General features: G+C 44.8%; 1 protein-coding gene across 1 annotated transcript in view; it reads left to right on the top strand.

The window, feature by feature from the left end:
- Coq3 (ubiquinone biosynthesis protein COQ3, mitochondrial) overlaps positions 1 to 17,765 on the top strand; it is a 671,041-nt gene that overhangs the window by 581,161 nt on the left and 72,115 nt on the right. The window lies entirely within an intron of this gene.

The raw sequence follows: 17,765 nt of genomic DNA, 5'->3' as shown, positions 1-17,765 counted from the left end.
ATTTCATCATGGCCGAAGCTCCAACTTCACCCATTCCAATGTTAAGTACCATAGTTTGTTTTGACAGCTTTTTGCAGTACCGGGCAGTTGTACTCTTCCCAGTATTGTGTTGTTTTTATTTCGACCGGCTTGACCTTCCGCGGTGTCGGCAGCCATTGTTGTTTTGATTTGACTCGCTGGGAATTCATGTTAGTCTTGCCCATTTGGTACTCTGTCAGTTAGGTTCTTGGTTAAGTCACTGGCCTTACGCCTTTTTGAACCATTATTATTATTTCCTATGGTACTTTTTGCTAGCAAGTCCAGTCTCGAACAAGAATAGCGTTCTGGCTTTATTATAGTTTAGTACCCGCCCTGAGAGGCGTTCGTCAGTGGACTATATCCTTTTAAATTTTGTTAAAGCAGACGTTATTCTTCGTTCGTAGTCTTGTATTTGACGTTACAATTTTATTGTTATACTTATATTATAGTATGCTTAATTAGGTTCTTTTAGTGTAACCTCGAGAGCGAGAGCATGGAGTTCTCGTTTTCTGTCGCTCAGTCACGAGTTACCCTTTCTCTCGTTTTCTTTCTTAGCCTCGAGTAGGAGAAGTGGATTTCCCGTTTTCCGTTTTATACGATCACGGGTTCTCCCTCCCCCCTCTCCCTCTACGGGTATTTGATATCTTACGATTTATTTTGTTTTGTGGTTACTGTTAATATAGCTAGCGTTATTAATAGGTCCTGTTTGTGTGTGAGTCATTGTTTTGGGCCAGCCTTATGACACCCCCTGTTCCCCTCGTAGTTCCGTCCTCTCCCCGCTACGGCTTGGGAGTAGGATCTGAACATTCATCCACTCCGCCGTGAGTTCTACTCCGCCATGAGGGATACTCATTGAGATTGGAATTATAGTTATATATCATTTGGAGTGCAACCCTCTGGCAGGGCCTCATCCCCCCGGTGGTCCCTTGCACCCAGACTCCGGCCACGGCCATATCCACACAAAATATTCATTATTAATCACATCTTATTTATTCCGGACCTTTCACTGGACCTCCGGCTTCACCGGAGATCACCAATACGCTTAGCAATGATGTTAGCCTTAGCTTTTAGCTACTGCTTGTATTTTATAATTTATTTAATTACGGGCCTGCCACTGAATCCTCGACCCTGTCTGAGGTTCCGCAGATTACATTAATTTATTTTATTCTTATTTTAATAATATTTATAGTGATACGGACCCATTTTAGATTGCTCCGGCACACTCCGGTGCAGAAAAATTTTATATTTAAAATATTTTAATATGGAGCTCCGGCTCTCAGTCATTGAACTATTCTATGCACACATACTTCATTCTATCTAGGCTCTGTTAGTGGATCTTAATCCCTTACCAGAGTCTCAAGGAACATCCAGACTTATGTCTCCTTTCTTTTACAGAAGGTCCGCTGCGCTGCCAAGGGCTGACCCGCCTCTTTCAACGATCCCGTTGGACATGACCTCTGCCGATCGCATGCACATTGTGCTATCTCCTTTATTCGGGAGCCGGGACAAGCCCCATATATGGTGTGGTTCCCGGAATCGTGCTCGCTCTGTTACGAATGGTCCTCCTTACTCCTGAACGATGACGTAAGTTGGTTTTCGTTTTGTTCCTTTTATCCTTTGGTGATGATTTAATTTGCTCCTTAATTATATATACATTGCTTATATCGGAGAACGATCCTTCTCCTTCATCACTAATCCCCTCAACTCTTTCAGGCCGATGATGAATCTCTTCGGTCGGCAAGAGCTGCTCTTCACCCTTGGGTGTCGGGCTTCGGCAGGAATGCTCCGTCTGGCGCACCCTATCTCCTCGACGGAGACATGGCCTCCCGACTCTTCCCAGGCTCTACTACTGCAGCAGTCACTCCAGAGGTGGCTGCCCCTTTAATTGAAGCGGTCAGAGCGACCATCCCCACGGAAGACGAATCTCTTTTACCGATGGACGTGTCAGATCTGGATCTAGACATCGAGCCCATGGACGAGCAGGTAGGTGGTGTCGAGTTGGTGGAAACCTTTTTATCTCCTACTCCTTCTACCTCTTCCTTTCTCAGCTTTGATAAGCCTACGGCTTCTCCTCGGGATCCCTCCGTCCCCGTACGACCCAAGGTGAAGCCACTACATACCTATAAGTCTTCAGCTTTGCCATTGTCTACGTCACCAGTCCCCGGACCCTCGACTGCTCCTGATGTTCCTATTGCTTCCCATAAAACCGTAACTTCTAAGAAGTCGAAGTCCGCCAAGTCCAAGGCTTCGTCGGCGGGTGGCTCTCAGGTACCCTCCTTCCCCGTCGACCTGATCAGGGATATAGTCAAGGAGCAAATTCAGCAACATTCTGGGGCTATGACGGAGCTAAAAGATATGGTGGCGAATCTGATCCGCTCCGGAACTCAGATTCCTCCGCCTTCAGCCCCATACGCGTCAAAGTTACCCCCCTTCGATAAAAACAACCCTTGGAGGTTTGCCTTACATGCTTCGTACTTAGATGGTGCCCTAACTCTAGATGGCATAGGCACCCGCCCTCTAGAGGACCTAGAATTCTACCCCCGGGGCTAGAATTCCCATTCAACGGCTTCGTCCGCCTAAAGGAGCATGCCTTGGTTAGAATGGACAAGGTACCGAAGGAAACGGTGATATTTCCAAAAGAACAGGCCCAGGACTCTATCAGAATGGGGGTGTACCAACTCCAAGCTCACCCCACACAAAGGTGCCTACACTATTTTTACAACGGCATCGTCCATTACCTTTCCACTCATAGATAAAGTGACAGAGCTGACAATACAGGCCGTCAAGGAAGGCTCTGCCATGCCGGCTCTCAAAGAGACGGACCCCACTTCACTGCTCATTCCGAGTACCTCTGCCACCTGGGATGACGCTTCTTCTACCTTCACGGTAGGGAAGCTAGACCCAGACTGCGCCTCTACTCTTTTTTCTGAGAAGCTTCCCAGATTACTAGAGAGTCTTCTCAAGACCGAGTTCGAGGCACGTAATAGGTTAGCTAGGTCCCTCCACTCCATCACCTCCATAGAGTCCCTAGCCTCTGTTTACCCGACGGAAACTTTGTTCAGGGTCTTCACAAAGAACCTGCTTCTGTCCTACCAAGTTGACCTCCACGACTTCTGGTCGGCTCGGGTTAGCTGCAGGAAATACGTTCTGTCTGAGGCTTCTATCAGACATGAACCGAACAGGCTGATAGCGTCCTCCTGCTGGGTTAAGAACCTATTCCCTCAGGATGAAGTTAATAAAGTTCTTCAGGACGCTGCGAGGGCAAACCAAAATTTTTAAGTAAGGTGGGGCCTCACGACCAAAAGGAAGATCGAATCCCACAAACAATCTTTCTTCAAGAAAAAGCAGAGATTTACCCCTTACAAGACGAACCGGGGTCACTACCACCAATCGGCAGTTCCCCACACGTCAACTCAGTCTTCCTCTGCTTCGACTTCTCAGCAACCAGCTCCTCCTCAGCAGGTGGTCTACCTCACTGCTCCCCCGGGTACACAACCCAACCCCATGTCTTCTTGGATGTCCTCCCCTGCATACAACCCTAGCTACGAACCCTCCGGTTCCTTTCGTGGACACCAGAGAGGAAGCTACAGAGGTAGAGGACAGTTCCGCCATCGAGGCGGACCTTGATCAAGGGGTGCCCGGGGAGGGAAGGGACCTAAATTCACTCCCTCGCAATGATGTGATCCCGGTAGGGGGGAGACTTTATCATTTTCGAGACCATTGGACCTTCAGTCCATGGGCTCACAGCATAATATCCAAAGGCTTAGGTTGGAAATGGTCACAGGGATCTCCACCTCCACTAGTGACCTTCTTCCAGAGACCCACTCCCATCCTGAAAGAGTACACCACAGAGTTACTCAAGAAGAAAGCAATCAAACGGGTTCGATCACTGAAATTCCAAGGCCGCCTATTTACAGTTCCAAAGAAAGACTCGTCGGCGTTGAGAGTAGTTCTGGACTTGTCAAAACTAAACTCTTTCATTCTCTGCGACAAGTTCCGTATTCTAACTATTTCTCAGGTACGGACCTTACTTCCCCGTGGGGCCGTCACCACCTCTATCGATCTTACCGACGCCTATTATCATGTGCCAGTAGCTCGAAACTTCTCTCCTTACCTAGGCTTCCGTCTAGGCAAGAAAGCCCTTGCGTTCAAAGTCATGCCCTTCGGTCTCAGCATTGCTCCCAGGATATTTACGAAACTGGGAGAGACAGTGCTCGAGCAACTCAGGAACCAAGGGATACAGATCATCGCCTATCTGGACGATTGGCTCATTTGGGCTCGGTCGAACCGGGAATGCAACAGAGCTACGACGAAGGTAATTCAATTTCTCGCCAAACTGGGATTCCAAGTCAATCTCCAAAAGTCTCGCCTACAACCATCAAGCCGCTTCGAATGGTTAGGCATCCGGTGGGACCTTTCAAAGCACAGGCTCTCCCTTCCTCCCAAAAAGGTAAGGGAGATAGCTTCCAAGATCAGGAACTTTCTCAAACACAAACAGGTGTCCAGAAGAGCTTTAGAAAGAATCCTCGGCCTTCTCCAATTTGCCTCAGTAACAGATCTCCTATTAAAAGCCAAACTCAAAGACATCAATCGAGTTTGGAGAAAGAGAGCTACAATACGTTTAAGAGACAAGATCTCGAAGATCCCCTCTGTCTTAGAAATGAGACTACGCCCATGGTCCGAACTGAGGAACCTCTCCAAATCGGTTCCTCTGCAATTCCCCCCTCCACAAGTGACACTTCATACAGACGCGTCTCTGAGTGGCTGGGGGGGGGGGGGGGGGGTTACTCCCAACATCAGATGTTTCAGGGCTCTTGGTCACCCGCCATGAAACAGTTCCATATCAATGTTCTCGAAGCCATGGCAGTGTTCTTGACCCTGAAGAGAATCTCTCCTCCGAGGTCGTCCCACATCAGAGTAGTCTCAGACAGCACAGCCGTAGTACACTGCATCAACAGAGGAGGATCCAAGTCACCCAACCTGAATCAGGTCCTGGTCACTATCTTCGCCTTGGCAGCAGACAAGAACTGGTTCCTGTCAGCAACTCACCTAGCAGGAGTTCAGAATGTGATAGCGGACTCACTATCCAGGACGAAACCACTGGAATCAGAATGGTCCCTAGACATAAATTCCTTCCGGTGGATACTCAGGCTGGTTCCGGGCCTCCAGGTAGATCTATTCGTGACTCAACTGAATCACAAACTTCCCTGTTATGTGACCCCAAACCTGGACCCTCAGGCTTATGCGGACGCATTAACCCTGGATTGGAACCATTGGAAGAAGATTTACCTATTCCCTCCAGTGAATCTTCTAATGAAAGTTTTACACAAACTACGCTCCTTCCAAGGAGCAGTGGCTTTAGTAGCACCTCACTGGCCAAAAAGCAGTTGGTTTCCTCTCCTCCTCGAGTTGAAACTCCGTCCCTTCCGGATCCCATTCCCCAAACTGACCCAAGTAGTCCAAACTCGGACTGTGTCAGATTCCTCAAGGATAGCCTAAACCCTAACTTTGTGGACTTCATGAAGTTTGCAGCTCGTAGAGATGCGAACATCGACCCGGAAAATGTCCTCTTTATAGAATCAGACAAAAGGGACTCTACAATTCGTCAATATGATTCGGCCGTTAAGAAACTAGCAGATTTCTTAAAGAATTCAGACCATACTTTTAGCCATCTCCTTCTTTAGGTCCATATTTGACAAAGGCCTAGCAGCTAGCACTATAACCACGATCAAGTCAGCTTTGAAGAAGGTCTTCCTTGCTGGGTTTAACATAACCTGGCAGATTCCTATTTCTCATCTATTCCAAAAGCATGTGCTAGGCTTCGACCTTCGGTTCGTCCACAAAAGGTCTCTTGGTCTCTGAACGATGTCCTCAAACTTGCGTCAGACACAGACAATGAATCCTGCTCCTATATCACTCTTCTTAGGAAGACTTTATTTCTAACGGCTTTGGCCTCGGGTGCTAGAATCTCAGAACTAGCAGCTCTCTCACGAAACTCAGAAAACATAGATTTCCTCCCTTCAGGTGAAGTACTTCTTTCTCCAGACAGAGCTTTCCTAGCTAAAAATGATGACCCACAAAATAGGTGGTCCCCTTGGAAGATTATTCCTCTTCTCCAAGATACTTCTCTGTGTCCAGTCACTACTCTCAGGGCCTTTTTGGCTAGAACTGCCACCCGCTCGTCTGGCCCCTTGTTTATCAGAGAACAAGGAGGTACTATTTCCATTCAAGGCATTAGGCAACAAATCCTATACCTCATTAAACAAGCTAATCCGGAATCATTTTCCCATGCTCATGATATCCGATCAGTAGCTACCTCCATCAATTATTTCCAAAATATGGATTTTGATGACCTTAAAAAGTACACGGGTTGGAAATCTCCTATGGTTTTCAAATGCCACTATCTAAAGAACTTACAGGCCCTTAAATACCCAACGGTTGCAGCTGGGAGCCTCATCTCTCCCCATTGATCTCTTGTTCTTCCTTTCATCCATCTCTCCTCTTCTCCCTCCTACCCGCCACTCGCACCACGACGCCGCTCTCTTTGGTGGTTCGTTAGCCCTAAGTTTATTACATGTTTAGTTCCTATGGTTATTAACTGTTATTGTGTTTACCGTAACTTTAGTGTTATGTTATTCTTAGCCATGTCAGTTTTGTTGCATATTGTGCTCTGATACTCGGAGGCTTCCTTGTTATCATGTTTATTTAGCCTTACGCTCACTATGTCCTTTGGTAGTTTATAATTTATGTTTACTTACCTTAATATAATATATTATTTTACTTACATGGTGTTTATCTCTCTCCTCATTAGGTTACTATTTATTATTGGGCTTGGAAGGCATTCTCTGGTACATTTTCACTGGCCGTCGCAGGTCGACCCAGAAAAGGGATTTTGACGAAGGAAAAATCTATTTCTGGGGAGAGACCTGTGACGCCCGGTGAAACCCTTCCCTGTTAATTTGTAGGATCCCACCCTTTCCTTTCCAAGCCATCATGTTCAATACAGAAGGATGTTGTTCAGATGGCGCTGGCGTCGGTGGCGTGGTTCTGGTAGCGTAGCTGGTGCCTCTGTATCGGCCCATCCCTTTTGACGAAGGAATTAGCTAAATGGAAGACACCCTGTGAATAGTGGCTTTCACGCGCCCCTGCTTTATACACGACACCCACAAGGTGCTCGCGCGAGGGTAGTAACCTCTGCATTCCATGTTTTTATCTTTCTTTGGTATATTTGGAAGGTTTATATCATAAAAGTGTAAAGAAGGACCCTTTTCACCGGGCGTCACAGGTCTCTCCCCAGAAATAGATTTTTCCTTCGTCAAAATCCCTTTTATCAAGACCCTCTTTAATAAAACCACAGGGAAATAGTGTTACATCTAAAATTGCTAATGGTATGACTTCATCTAAATGTTCTCCCAAAATAAAAACCATAGTTTAAAATAAAAACCATAGTTTAAAATAAAAAACCATAGTTTTTTTTCCTCTATTTTGCAATGGAATTGTCAGGGTTTAAGGGCCAAATATGAAGAACTTAGGCTCTTAATTCATGAGCTTTCCCCCATAATTGTATGTCTACAGGAGAGCAAGCTTGATGTTAATACCCCCTGTCCACACGAATATATTAGCTATAGGACACTATATGATCACCGAGTATTTAGCTATGGTGGAAGTCTCATATACGTTCATCAAGATGTTCCCCAAATATCTTTGTCTATTCGTACATCTTTGCAGGCAGTGGTTGTACAGATTGATGTAGGGAGAGGATATACAATCTGCTCTCTGCACTTGCCTCCAAATGATAACATATCATATGATAATTTAGTAGAGGTGATTCAACGGCTCCCTCAACCTTTTCTTTTACTTGGAGATTTTAATGGTAGACATCCTTTATGGGGCGATGTATTAGCAAACACCAGGGGCAATATTATATCATTATGTATGGAAAACGAGGATGTCGGATTCCTTAATACAGAAGAGCCCTCACATTTCCATGTTCAGACATGCTTTGTCATGCATTGATCTTTCAATTGCAAGCTCTAACTGCCTTCTTGATTTCTATTGGAGGACATTAGATGATTGGCATACTAGTGATCATGCACCAATCATTATAAACACCAACAATGGTCCATTTTTACAAAGATCGCCACGATGGAATCTTGACAAGGCGGACTGGGTTAAATTTTATGAGCTAAGTGAAATCGAGGGGTGTGCAGATCAGTATGAAAGTATTGATGATGCCAAGACTCTCTGAATAGAACTCTCCATACAGCGGGAATCAATTCGATTACCAAAACCACAGGATTATTCAAACGACGACCAGTTCCATGGTGGTCTTCAGAATTATCTTCCTTGTACAGAGCCTCCAGAAAATCTTTTACTAGATATCGTAGATGCCATACAGAGGAAAATTTGATAACATACAAAAAATGTAGAGCACAGTTCTGTCGTGTCATGAAAGAAGCTAGGCACTAATCTTGGGTATATTTTGTTTCCTCAATTAACAGTAGAATACCACCATATTTAGTATGAAGGAAAGTTAAAAAAAGATTGCAGACAAATTCACATCAAATCACCACCAATGTTGAAGGTGAATGGTCAGTAGGTGAATAAAGCAAATGATATTGGAAGTGCCCTGGCTGATCATTTCTCAAATGTGTCATGCAAGTGTGAAGCAGCTCCAGGTCACCAGTATAGGAGCATTGAAGAAAAAATATTTTCAATTTTCTAACATAGAGGGAAGTGTTGTTTAATTCTCCTTTTACTGAAAGAGAATTTTATTCCGCACTTGGTACTTGTAATGACACAGCTCCTGGACCCGATGAAATTCCATATGCAATGATTAAACATGTACCTATTGATACAAAGTTATTTATTTTAAGCATTACTAACAGAATATGGCATGATCATAATTATCAAAGTGTTTTAGCCTTTTTAAAACTGGTAAGGACAAGTTTTTAGCAGCAAATTATCTACCAATTGCATTGACAGGTTGTTTATGTAAAATCTGGGAGAAGATGGTCAATGCAAGACTGACGTGGTACCTTGAAAAGAAAGGTATTTTTTCCACCTATTCAGTGTGGAGTTAGAAAAATGCACTCAACGACTGATATGTTAATACGACTTGAGTCCTCTATTTGTGAAGCCTTTGCTTCCAAACAGCACAATGTAGCAGTCTTATTTTACCTTGAAAAGGCATATGATACTACCTGGAGATATGGTATGCTTGAAATCCTTCAGAGAGATCTACTGTTGTTCATTCATTTTTTTTATTTCACTTAGATATTTTCAAGTGAGAGTGGGCGAAGCTCTATCAGAGAGTAAATTTTAAGAAGTTCCCCAGGGTAGTGTGCTAAGTGTAACCCTATTTGCACTAGCCATTAATGATATATCGTCTGTCATTCCGCAAGATATTCTCTCAACACTATTGTGGGATTTGGTTGTAGGATGTCTAATGAATTCAGCATGTTACTCACTCACCTGAAAGGAGTGAAGAATTATTAGTAATTATCCAGGGGATCCCATCTGAAGTTGTCAATTTTTCTCGGTGGGATTTAATGATACGTTGTTATTCTTAAAAATACTTTTTATGAATTCTTGTGATTACATTGCTCTGTGACAACCAACTTCCAACTGCAAGCGGGGAGCATCTCATAAACAATCTGACAAACCAAAACATTGCCAGTCAACTAAAGAGCATCGCTCTCAAAAGACTTAAATCCTACTGCAATGCAAAAGTAAATAGAATCACATCCTATCTTTAAGGTAATTAACAAATGCTTGAATCCTAATATCAAAACAAATCATTTCACTTATATACATTCGTGAACATGTTTTATCAAAGCAATATGATGCAATGTTGTGCAATACATATAACACTTGAAGTAACACAGTACATTATTACAATAATACATAACAACTATTTGTTGATGATCTCTCCTTATTTACTGGAGCTAGAATGGTAATGGTTGAGAGAAAACTACAACTCTCAATTGACAAAATTATTCAGAAGGCTGATATGAATGGGTTTAAGTTTTTGACAAGCAAAACTGTTGTCCATTTTTGTCGTATTCGGGGAATACATCCAGACCCTGATATTTACAATAAGGGTCAGTGGATCCCATGTGTAGGTGAAGCTAAATTTTTAGGATTGATATATGATTGTAGGCTTACATGTGTTCCTCACTTGAAGGCATTAAAAGCTAAATGTCTTGAGGCTGTGAATCTTTTAAAAGTTTTGTCCCATACATCATAGGGGTAGACTACAATACTATTTTAAAATTATGCAAGGCCCTGATTTTTTGAAAAATTAGTTTTGGGTGTGAAATACACTTGTCAGCCACCCCAAGCCGATAAAGTATATTTGATTCAATACATCATGCTGGTATTAGATTGTCCACAGGAGCATTTAGAGCTTCCCCTATCTCAAGTTTCCTTGTTGATGCTGAATGACAGCAACCAGCACTTGCTAAAAAGCTCCTGTACCAACCTTCAATGGAATTGTTGGTTCTCGGAAGTTCCTCTGTAGCCCTTTCACACATATTCCACAAATTGGCTTCAAACATAGGTTGACGTGGTCCTTGTCTGCATAAGCGTTCAATATACATATCTTCAAAATAATCCTGTAATTGGTAGGTTTCGGGAGGCAGTATTTCACACAGGCGTTCAAAATCCCTTTCAACATCACGAGATGGGACAAAGGCAATAGCAGCTATCATTTGCATGTTAACCGAAAACTCATTGTCATTTTGATAACGCTGCTGAAATCCGTAAATTTGTATTTTTCTGTAGATGTTTTGACCGAAGTGAAAAAAGCAACACTTTATTTGAGTGTGGAAAAAAACCGTGCGCATGCTGTTATGGAAGTGTAGCGACTGGGGTGGCTAGCCGACCTCCGCACATACACTGAGTTAAATCCGACCAAGGATTGTGTTTCTTATACGTACGAGTTCTGTCTAAAAAGCATCAGACCTTTAGCTAAAAAAAAGGTTACATAACTCATGTGATTGGGACCCTAATCCCCTTCAAAGTAGACCCCTTGTGGTTGCACACACTAAGCCCACTGATCCCTTCCACTGACAAAAACCTTTCTGGTAGGCTTTAATGGTGTTCATCTCTGACGTTGTGTTTTATGTTATCTCTTCTTCACTTTCAAAATGGTATTCTTGCAATTTTTTAAATAACCAAAAGCTGCAAGTAGCCATGTCTAGAGAATAGAGAGGTTGGTTAATGACTGGAATTCTATGTTTGTCCAAGAAATTCTGGATTGGGTGCAAAAAATGGCACTTACATCGTGACAATGCTCCAGCTCATTCATCCCACCTGATCCAAAAACGCTTGGCCAAACAACGAATTCCAGTTGTTAAACAACCTCCCTACTTTTTAATCATGGCTCCTTGCAACATTTGGTTCGTTCTGAAATTGAAGACAACCTTGAAAATATCTCATTTTCAGAGTAGAGAAGAGAAAAGGGAAAATGCAACAGTGTAGTTGAACACCATTCCAATTGAAGCCTACCAAAAGTGTTTTCAGCGCTGGAAGGCTCGATGGGTTAAGTGTGTGCAGGCCCAAGGGTCTTCCTTTGAAGGGGATTAGGGTCACAATCCTGTCAGATTCATATATTTTTTTCTGGGCAAAAGTCAGATACTTTTCAGACAGACCTCATATAACATGTAACAGCAATAACATTTGAGCCGTGGCCTCTTAATCTTGATATCTCCGTGGAAGCCAGAGACGATCCCTGGTACGTGGTGTCGTATGTCCCGATGGGAGTGATGGCTTGTGAATCACCTCGATCACCTGTCACTTTCGGGAGGCTGGTATCAACAGATGGGGGGCAGCTTGTGCTATTATCGCAAAGGAGTGTTATACTGGATTGACCCAATGGGACGGGACATCTTCCAATCTCAGTGAGGTCAACACCGTGTGTTGGGCCATCGTTTCAGGATCAGTGGCCTGTTCTCGTGTCTTCGTGGTGCAACTCCAGGTGGAGGGAGTTGATCTCGATTCTTGACAGGCATCAGCCACGGTACTCCTCTTGCCTGTGATGTAGTTAATGGTACAACTGAACTCTGCAATGGCTGCTATAGGGCATTCTTGTCTCACTGACCATGCCTCACCTACCTTCGTGAATGCATGAACTAGTGGCTGATGGTTCGTTTTGATGGTGAAGGGGGTATTCGAGATGCCGCATGTCCTGGTACACATAGCATATCTCTGTCGTACATGTTGTAGCAGGTCTCAGGTGACTTTTGGCAGAAGAATGCAAGGGGATGAGGCGAACCGCTCATAACCTTTTCCAACATGTCCCCACAGACAAGATTGCTGGCATTGGTGGTGAGCTTCAGGTGAGCCTCTAGATCCTGGTAGACCAGAGGGGCAGCCTTGGCGAGAGCAGCCTTTGTTCGTTTGAAAGCCTGTTGCTGTGGCCTCTCCCACCTCAGTTTCTTTAGCTTTCCCCTCAGGACTTCTTTTAAAGGTAACATGATGCGGGCAACATCCTGGATGAACCGACGGTAATTGTTCACCATACCAATGAATTTCTGCAGGGCTTTGATTATCATGAGCATAGAAAAGTTCTTCACCACTCCACCTTCTAGGCCATGTGTGGCACAACAGTAATGGAGACCGCATGTCCCAGGAGGTCCACCTTCTCAGACTCGAACGTGCACGTGTCGAAATGGGTGATCAATCCGTTTTCATTGATATGTCTCAGGAATGTCTAGACATGGTCCCTGTGTTTCTCCAGAGATTTGGAGTTCAGGATGTCGTTCACGTAGCAGCTGCAGAATGGTAAGTCCCCCAGAATGGTGTCTACCAGGCGATGGAAGGTAGCCCTAGAGTTTTTGAGGTCGAAGGTGGAGTAGGAGAACATGTATGTCCTAAATGATGTTATGATGGCTGTCTTAGGAACGTCGTCGGGGTGAATGGAAACTTGAAAATAGGACTTGAGTAAATCGTTTTTTGTGGAGATATTGGCCCCGTGTATGTCTCCGATGAGGACTTGCCGGTGTAGTCACGAGGTTCAGGCAGTAATAATTTCCACAGGGCCTCCAGATGCCATCAGATGTCTTTATCATGTGAAGAGGGGAGGCCCATGTACTCGATACTTTCTTACAGATCCCCATCCGTTTCATGTTGGAAAATATATGATAGGCATTCCAGAGTTTCTGGGGTGGCAGATGTCGGAACTTGGCGTGCGTTGGCGGTCATACTTGTCCGACGTGGTGGAGATGTGATGGCTGATACTGGGCTTTGCTGGGGACCCACCCATCTGTTGTAGTTCTAGTTTGAAAATGTCCGGGAATTCTTATAAGAAGGGGGCATATCGGTGTGGTGTGAAGCAGCATACAGCAGATATGCCCAGCCCATCGGCAAGCAGTCAGGAATGGCACATCCCCAACTTAAAAGTTAAAGGTTAAAGGTGTCTGGTTTCAGTTCCAGTTCCATCAGTTAAGCAAACTTTTCCGGGCCACATCCACCAGCAGTCCTTGGTGGACCAGGAAGTCAGCTCCCAGTAGGGTAACCTTGACATTTGCAATAACGAAGGGCCAGGCGTAATAGTGGCCCATGATGCAGGTCACAAGAGTCCTAGTCCTGTAACAGCAGATGGAGCTTCTGTTCGCTCCCACCAGAGTTATCATGGCGCCGGTAGGGCAGCTGTGATCCCCCTTAATAGTTGGAATGTTGATTATGTAGCCCCAGTGTTCACCAGCATCCTCTGTCCTGATAAGGTAGAGTTAGCGGCCACGGCTGATTTTGTTGGTGGCCGCCATCCTAGTCTTTTGGAAAGGTATAGGGGACCTGTACATCCTGACCTCCTTCCTGAATACCTGATGGTGAAAACACCATGCTGGGGTAGACTTCTCCTGCTGCAGTGTCTTCCTCCTCTGATGCACTGCGTTGATGTCTGTCTTGTCCGTCTCGCTGGGTTCCTCCCCGACCACGTTGTTGACTGACTGCGTTGCGGCGTATCTTGAGGCCCTGGAAGCCTCATGTAGCTTCTGGGCCCTGCTCACCAGGACGTCCATTGATACTGTGTCTGCCACGACGATCTGGGCCCTTATGCTATGCATAAAGCGCCACAGGAATGTTTCTCGCTACGGGCTGATTTCCCTCTGGTGTCTGGTCACATCAACCTTTCGTAGCATCAGGAGGCCCACTAACTTGTCCCAGGCATCTACGGGTGAACTGTCCACCAGGGTTTGGTTCATAAGGTCGAGAACTCTCTGGACCCTCATGGAGATGGGAAGGGACTATGTTTAATAATCTTCCTCTGTATCTCGTCGTAGGAAACCTGGCCCTAATAAGCGTCCAATCATGTGATGACTCGATTGAACACATCTTTTTATGAATAGTACTTACCTGGCAGTTATATATATATAGCTGATATCTCTATATCGGCAGAATTTTTCAAAACGAGGCAACCGCCTTGTGGTGGTTGGGAGGTAGGTGGTAACACCCGTCACAGGGTGGTCCAAGGAATCATTCCTGTGTCCAAGACTTTAGTTCATCTCTGCCGGCTGGATCGAAAACATCGTCGGTCCACCATTGAGAGTTTTTCGAATCATTTTCCCTTCTTCGCTTTTTTGGACTTCGTTTGGTGAAGTACACTGATTTAGGGATTTGGCAATCGTGTTTTATTATTATTATTTACTTTGTTTATCATGAGTGGTAACTTAATTTTCGTGTTTGTGCGAGTGATGTATGCAAGGTGAGGTTACCGAAAGTGTCGGTTGATCCTCACAGTTTGTATGCAGAGGTTTTGTTTGTGCATTGTATTTTAGGTGCAAAGTTTTTAATCCTGATGACGGAAATACGTTCCGGCAACTCTATGACGTCACAATCGTGTGACGTAATCTTCATGTATGTCTTGCAAATTCTCTTTATTTGTTTTATGTAAAGAATGGGAGGAATTCCACTTATATAAGTTTTTTAACTTTTAATGTAAAATTTTAAAGAATATTTGTTCATTTGGTATTCGTTCTTTAATCATCGATCTAATTTCATAAATTAAATAGAATTAGAGTATAGTTCATGCTGTTACTCGTTACTATCGATGCAGTCCCAACATGCCTTGGTAGCGTTCTTTTCGATATGGGAATTAAAGTGTTGGCTATTTTACTCCAACAACAACGATATGGGAATTCTAGTTTTGTAGTATTTTCATTTATATGTTCCTATTGTTTACATTTATATATATATAGATACGTTATTGCTATATCTGTTCTTTTTATCATTACAACTCGCTTGTCTTTGAAAACCCTTTGAATTAATTGTGGATTACATTTGTTTTCCCTTTTTCTGTTCATTTTAATCTTTAACGTATAACTTTCCCGGCGTTTGTATGTAACTACCGGGTAGGTATTTGTGACATTTAATTTTACCGGTGGTTATATGTAACTACCGGGTGAGTGTCTTCAACATCTATTTTTAATCTCAACTCTTGCCCGGTGGTTTTTTCTTATTGTGACCGCCGGGTAAGTATGTTTGAAAGTTTATTTTATTAAGGAAATGTCAGTTTAATATTTTATAAAAATATTTTGTTACAGTTTATATAGCAAGTACTAGTGACATTTTTGCTTTCTCATTCAAGCCCGTGGCAGAAGAATAAGTTCTCTCACAACGGGCAGGACTAATTATGGTTTTTTGTGTAAGAGTTTAATTGTGCAAGTTTCAGTGCTAAATTAGGCATTGGATTCTTTCAGCACAGTGGATGTCGTTTTCCTAGCCTTAGACCTCTTCCAAGCTACCCGGCCCATGGGAAAAGGAACGTCGATCAGCGAAAGGAAACGAGAGGCATTAGCTCACGAGGAAACGCCCTCGCGAGCGTTCCTGTTAAAGTTCCCAAGAATGCTCGCCCTTGCCATGGGAAAGCAAAGAGCGTTGAACGTTAAGATTCTTACACTGCTTTTAGAGTTTTGCATTGCATCACTTTTGATTTTAATGGCAATACTTTAAGTCATAGATATTCGCTGATAATATCAATGCTTACAAACCATCATTGACTCGGTTTTTGTCCCAGAGCGCCAGTCGGTCTTATGAACCCTCTGGTCGGAACCGAACGCGCCGAGCGGCATAATGAATATCATTTTGCCTTAACGCTCGGCGCTAAGTCTTTCAAGACAGGACGAATGCAGCCTCGTCTTTCAGGACAAATGCTGCCTCGTCTTTCAGGACTAATGCAGCCTCGTCTTTCAGGGCGAATGCTGCCTCGTTTTTCAGGACGAATGCAGCCTCGTCTTTCAGGGCGAATGCAGCCTCGTCTTTCAGGGCGAATGCTGCCTCGTCTTTCAGGACGAATGCAGACTCGTCTTTCAGGGCAAATGCAGCCTCGTCTTTCAGGGCGAATGCAGCCTCGTCTTTCAGGGCGAATGCTGCCTCATCTTTCAGGACTAATGCAGCCTCGTCTTTCAGGGCGAATGCTGCTTCGTCTTTCAGGACGAATGCAGCCTCGTCTTTCAGGGCGAATGCTGCCTCGCCTTTCAGGACGAATGCTGCTTCGTCTTTCAGGACGAATGCAGCCTCGTCTTTCAGGGCGAATGCTGCCTCGCCTTTCAGGACGAATGCAGCCTTGTCTTTCAGGGCGAATGCAGCCTCATCTTTCAGGGCGAATGCAGCCTTGTCTTTCAGGGCGAATGCAGCCTCGTCTTTCAGGGCGAATGCTGCCTCGTCTTTCAGGACTAATGCAGCCTCATCTTTCAGGGCGAATGCTGCCTCATCTTTCAGGACGAATGCAGCCTCGTCTTTCAGGGCGAATGCAGCCTCGTCTTTCAGGACGAATGCAGCCTCGTCTTTCGGGCAGCCTCGTCTTTCGGGCAGCCTCGTCTTTCAGGGCGAATGCTGCCTCGCCTTTCAGGATGAATGCAGCCTTGTCTTTCAGGGCGAATGCAGCCTCATCTTTCAGGGCGAATGCAGCCTCGTCTTTCAGGGCGAATGCAGCCTCGTCTTTCAGGGCGAATGCTGCCTCGTCTTTCAGGACTAATGCAGCCTCGTCTTTCAGGGCGAATGCTGCCTCATCTTTCAGGACGAATGCAGCCTCGTCTTTCAGGGCGAATGCAGCCTCGTCTTTCAGGACGAATGCAGCCTCGTCTTTCGGGGCGAGTGCAGCCTCGTCTTTCGGGGCGGGTGCAGCCTCGTCTTTCGGGGCGAGGGCAGCCTCGTCTTTCGGGACGAGGGCAGCCTCGTCTTTCGGGACGAGGGCAGCCTCGTCTTTCGGGACGTGGGCAGCCTCGTCTTTCGGGACGAGGGCAGCCTCGTCTTTCGGGATGATAGGACGATCGCCGCCTTGTCCTTTCAGGGCGACGCCACGTCTTATAAGATCTTTGTCAAGGATGACATTAGTGATCACTTTTCTCCTGTTGAATTGTTTGAGGTTAACAGAAGGAGAGGATCCTAAGTTCTGTTGCTCCCTGTTTCCCACCCTCTGAGTTTTCACGTGGTCATTAATGGAGCTTTAAGAATATATTAATTTTTGTTTCTTAAAACAGAAACCTTTGATGACTAACAACAGTAGGAGCCAGACTTTGCTACTTCTGGCGAGCCTGGGAGAGGAGAGGAGCAGACCTTTGGTCCGTGTTTTTACTAAGGATGTATGTGAAATCTTTTTCCTAGTGAATCCTCCTTTGTTAGTTACTCCGATAAGACTTTTCCGCTTAACCGACTTTGCAACTTCAATGTCTCTCTTTTGGGAGAGGGAGTCTTTTGTCCGGTCCTGGACGTAAATGCTCTTTACGCCTTCGTTCAGAAGTCAA

Source organism: Palaemon carinicauda, chromosome 1, assembly GCF_036898095.1.
Source record: "Palaemon carinicauda isolate YSFRI2023 chromosome 1, ASM3689809v2, whole genome shotgun sequence".
NCBI classification, from domain to species: Eukaryota; Metazoa; Arthropoda; class Malacostraca; order Decapoda; family Palaemonidae; genus Palaemon; species Palaemon carinicauda.
Note: the sequence above shows the minus strand (reverse complement) of the source record. Positions and strands in the feature narration are given on the sequence as shown.